Here is a 6,000-nt window from a genome sequence, read left to right on the forward strand (position 1 = left end):
ATGACCTTATATATCATAAATAAAAATGCAAGCTTTGAAAATTCTTTACCTTTAAATTATTTGTAATATTTTATTATTAAAAAATTAATATCGATATCATAAAAGATCTTATATATCATAAAAGGTCCAGTCATATAAATAAGTCAGTTGGCAAGTGGTTAAATTTACACAAAATAAAGCGATTTCACATAGCTATTTAAGCAATGAGTATCTCAGAAATAAATTTAAGTTGTTTTTTATTCCTTCATAAAAGAGGGAACATCCTGGTATGCTATACAGCATAAAGTCATGTCAAGTTTAATAAAAGTGTTTTGTAAACCCTAACTACTAAAATCTTCAATACTATATACAATAAAGCTTCGTTATGTATCTACAAAATAGATTACGTCAAATAATGGAGCTAATATAACGTTGGCGTTGGCCGGAAGACACGGAGACGATGGTGGTTTCCCGATCGTGAAAATTGCACAGTTGAAAGAGTTGGAAAGGGGAGATTTTACAGTGATTTAATGGCGATGATATTTAGGTCTTTTGGTTTTAAATCCCGTGTTCACGTGTTGTTCATATTTTAATCTATAGTTACAAAACTAGTCCCTAAGGTATTTAGTAATCTATATATTTGTCATAATGACTTTGGTTTTTTCCATCCATATATATATATATATTAGTTAAATCAAAAAGATGTGTGTGATATTGAAAAAGTATTTTTGCTTATCAAAATAATTAAATTAAATTAAAAAAAGAAAATAAAAAAATAGAATGTTAAGAATGTTACCACTCCCTATCAAATGTTAAGATTAGATGTTAAATGGAGAAAAATAATGTGACTTTCAAAAAGTTGACGTGGCAACATGCTAAGAGTGTTACCACTCTCCTTAACCTAAAAGAGGGAACATCGTGTGGTATGCTACACACCATAAAGTCATGTCAAGTTTAATAAAAGTCCAATTATAAGATAGTATACTTAGGGACTATTTTGAAAATGCACACTATGAAAGTTCTTTACCTTTAAATTATTTGTAACTTTTTATTAGTTTAGATTAAATTAATATCATAAAAATACCTTATTTATTGAAGACTTTTTGAACCAATCTTTTTTTTTTTCTAAAATTGACATTGTATTTTTTTTTCTTTTTTTTTTATTTAGTCATTTAACAGGTTTATCGGTAATCTTTTGGATTGGACTAAAAAAAAATTAAAAACACATTCTTCCACAATTGTCTGACCCGCAGAGTGAGCTCCTTCTACTTTGGTCTTGTATGGGTATTGATAAACTTTTCTTTGGCTGAAGATGTACCAACTTGTTCACATAGAGGAGGCGACGTTGTTATTTGACAATGAGTTGTGTGGGGAGATTGAGGACATTGTGGTTTGCAGTGACCCTTTCTTTGGCGACATACAATGGCAAATTGCTTCTCTACCCATTAAGTTTGATGGTTTGAGTTTATAATCGGCAGTAGACGCTATCTCATATGCTTTTGTTGGATCACGGGCTCAATCTTAGGTATTGCATGACTACATCTTACGAGATAAAGACATATATGGTATGAATTCTAATTATGCGTGTGCCTTAGATTCTCTTCGTAACAAGCTTCCAGACATTGACCTTAGCAGTTTTACTACTAAGGACACCCTGTTCCCCCCCCCCCCCCCCCCAAAAAAAAAAAATCCCAGAGTACACTGGCGAGTGTCATTTTTAGTAAAATTGCCCAAGATATGGAAGTGCCTTTCATCATGACAGCTCGGCAGAAAGCAGTTTTCCATTGTTTACGTGCATCACATGCTCAAGATTTTCTTATAGCTATCCCTATAGATGGGCTTGACCAATATATGTCTCTTGTGGAGTATCGTACCATCCTCAAATATCAACTCATGATTCCAATATTCCCAGCTGACGAAATATGTCTGGTATGCCGCAAGGCATGTTTGGACTCTTTTGGAGAGCATGCAGTTCATTGCAAATAACTCTGGCGTTTCAAATACATGCACGATATGGCTAGGGATGTTTTGGTCGACATATTTAAGTGTGTCGGGGTTTTGCCAAGAAAGAGGCTCCTGTGAATTTCTTGACTGACCGAACAGAAGGAAGGTCAACCCTTAGACCGGTTGACGTTTTAATTTTTGGATGGTTTAGAGGGAAACTCGCATGTGTAGACCTTACACGGTATCCCCTCTCATAGGCTTGAGGGTCGGGGGTTTCACAGCGGGAAAAGCTGCTACATGCAAGGTCACAAAATCGTGCATCGAAAATCAACATGTGTTCGTACCATTTGCATTTGATACGTTTCGTTTCCTTGCGCCAGATGCAGTGAAACTTCTTAATAAAGTACAACAGATCATGCATAACAATGTTATATCCCTTAGCTCTATGGATGCAGTCTTCAAAAGAATTGTTATGTGCAATTTTTGTTGGCAAAATGTAACATCCCAAAATCCAAGACCAAAAATTTCATTTTTAATTTAATAATTCATAAAACAGATTATTGAAAACATCATTAAATTATCTCATATCATAAAAACCCATAAGTCATGTCTCAAAACATGTCATAATAATGTTAGAGTACAAATCCCAAGAACATGATAGTGCGAAAAATCATGGTGTGATAGTTGCAGTCATGCCGGCTCCTTTCCCTTCGAAGTGGAAGTACTTGAAACCAAAACTGTAAAACCGTAAGCACGAAGCTTAGTGAGTTCCTGTCACACCGCAAAACCGAGAACGGCGGAATACGTTATGGGGTGGAGGACGTCATGTACAGTATCATAACAACGCATAATAGTAAGGACAAACAACAACACCCATTGCATTAGTATAATAATTGTAATACAAGCGTGTTCTGTACAGATAGACACCAAAAGTATAATCAAAATAAAAGATGAGTCTTGTATATATATACTCCATCTTCTCAAAAGTTGCATCTGTACCTACCTACTGATGACCTGAGAATACAAGTTATTTTGAAAACAAGTATCAACATAAAGCTGGTGAGTTCATAAGTATTTAGTGTCATTATTTGCATAAAAAGTGTTTGACACCAAGTAATACAATAATTGTTATCAAGTTTTGAAATTAGTGTGAACCCTAGAAAATCCTATATTTTCCGACAAAGGTAGTCTTTTACCAAGACTCGGATATTTGTAAGTTTGATTCTTTGAAAACGTAAGAGTTTTCCCAGTAAAAATGTCAGTGTGAAAATATAGTTTTAAATTTCGTTCATATAAGGAAATTAGAAGAATAGAGTTTTACCCCAGCAGTATCACTGCCGGCTAAATGTAGTAGAGATGTAAACTCTAGGTAGTATTAAATGTGTATACACCTCGGGAAGTCTGTTTTACCTTTAATCCTTAATATGTTAGTTACGGTTTGAATGTGAGACTCGTATGTAGCCATGCTGAGTGACAGTAGTATAACAATTGACCCTCCAGGTCATGTGTAGCGTGGTGATGTTTTGTCATCCCTGGGCCTAATCGGCTCGGACTGTAGCTAGCAGTTGGTATGTGGGAGTGTCTGTCCCGTATAGGTCTATACACATAGTGTTCGTTCTCCCTCCAGAAGGCCCTGGTTACACGGCGATCGCATAGTGAAGTGTTGTATCGAGAAGTAGTGCTTCACATTCTATTTTAGTATATTCTCTCGTATAGTATATAGTACTTTCTTCATGTAGTATATAGTGTTCTCTTTGTGTAGTATATAGTGTTCTCTTCGTATAATGTATAGTATTCTCTTCGTATAGTGTATAGTATTTTCTTCGTATAGTGTATAGTATTCTCTTCGTACAGTGTATAGTGTTCTCTTCTAATAGTGTATAGTACGTATAGACTCGTAACTGTACTGACCATAGAGAGTATCATAGTAGCAATAGTAATGAGTGGAAACCTTTAACTATACCTATTATCGTTAAATAAAGATGTTAGTTGAATGCCTTTGATACACAAAGGTGTTGAAATGAAGCGAAGACTTTTATATCCAACACAAATATATATGATATATAACTAAGAATTCAATGACAGTCGGACAGATAACAGAATACCCTAAGTCCACAATCAAACAAGAGCAGGAAATAAGGTGAGCTATTAGTTCTAAGTCCTTCAATCCTTACTTATATAAATATATTGGTGTAGATATGATTTGAAAACAAAAACAATTTTGAAAGCATTGGAAAATAGTTTTTAGAACAATTAAGCATGAAAATAAGTTTGATAAACATTTAAAACAACTTTACTGGCATGGTAATTTGAAAATATAGAAAATCCTTTTGATAACAAGTTGTAAATCACATATGATTAGTACTATAGCTTGTTTGGTTCAACTTGTATCCCCCACCCCCATAAAACGTATAAAAACATTTAAAAGGTTGCTTAAGGGGTATGAACTCACATGTAGTGAGTGATGTGATGGTAGGATCAATTTAGGAGGTTGAGTGTTAATTGCGGACTTAAGCACCAACAGATCCTACTAACCATATAATGACATATATATATATATATATATATATATATATATATATATATATATATATATGTGGGTGTAATTAGTGTTTAGATTAACTATTTATTGTAGTGGGACCTCTTTAGGGACTAGTAAACACTTATTATGAAGTGTTACAACCATGTAAGGTTGTATATGAGTGGTATATGACTACACAAGGGAGTGTATGGTCAAAATGTACAACAAATGTGTGTGTGCGGTTGCACACATGAGTGTGCGGTCGTACAGTGGGGGTGTGTTGCCGTACACAGGAGTATGCGATCGTACACTCCTATTTTAAGCCCAAAACGTCGATTTTTGAGGTGTTCTTAAGTCTTATGAGTAATTGAAGGCCAAACTCTTCACTTTGGAGAATTTTAAGGTGTGTGCGGCCACCATATGAAGGTGTGCGGCCGCACTCCTTCAAAGGATGAAGAACACTAAGAACATTATGATTTTAGGCTTAGATTCAGATTTTTTACCAGAAGCAAGCTGATTGATGGAGGAGATTCACGTTTTTTAGGCCCTTGGAGTGTTCTTTGGACGAGATTTTTAGAGAGAGAAAGTAGAGAGAGAAGTAGATTGCAGCCAAAAGAGGAAAGAATGAATGAAGGGGGTCCTCCCTTATATATAGAGGTGAGTGTGTGGCTGGAAATGGGTGTGCGGCCGCACACACCTGTGTGGGGCCGTACACTAAAGTGTGTGGCCTCACACTCCATGTTTTGGAGTGCTTGGCCCGATTTTGCTTGATACACATTGTGTTATCCTGTTTCTCGTTTTCTACTTCATTTGCATTATGTTTAGAATACTCCAATAGACCCCAAACGATGTTGAAAGCTAACAAAATGAGTCTAACTTGGATTCAATTGGTTTCTGGTACAAGAAAGCAATTTCGGGTAAGATGAGGGTATTTTAGTTTCTTTTGATCCTCGCGCTCCCAAGTGAGTTGTGGTCCTCGTTTGGTGTTCCAACAAACTTTCACAGTTGGGATGCGACTTTCTTTCGTTCGTTCAATTTCTCGGTCCATAATCTCCACAGGTTCTTCCATGAAGTTGAGACTCTCGTTGATCTCAATCTCTTCGAGTGGGATTAAAAGAGTCTCGTCGGATAGGCACTTTTTCAGGTTCGAGATGTGAAAGGTAGGATATATATTGCTGAGCTCGCGAGGTAGATTAAGTTTGTAAGCTACGGGGCCGATCCTAGTGAGAATTTCGAAAGACCCAATGTACCTTGGATTCAGCTTTCCATGCTTTCCAAAGCGTATCGAACCTTTCCAGGGTGAGACTTTCAAAAGGGCTCGGTCTCCCACATGGAACTCCAAGGGTTCTCTTCGTTTGTCTGCGTAGCTTTTCTGTTGGTCTCTAGCAGCTTTCAATCGTTCGCGAATCTGAACGATATTCTCTGTCGTTTCTCGAATGATCTCCGGACCCGTGAGAGTACTTTCAGGAGCTCGTTCTCTAACTCATTGAGTGTTACCCACTTCAACCCAACATAGAGGGGACCTGCACTTTCTTCCGTAGAGGGCTTCAAATGGA

This window comes from Lactuca saligna, chromosome 7 (genome assembly GCF_052625555.1).
Source record: "Lactuca saligna cultivar CGN05327 chromosome 7, ASM5262555v1, whole genome shotgun sequence".
NCBI classification, from domain to species: domain Eukaryota; kingdom Viridiplantae; phylum Streptophyta; class Magnoliopsida; order Asterales; family Asteraceae; genus Lactuca; species Lactuca saligna.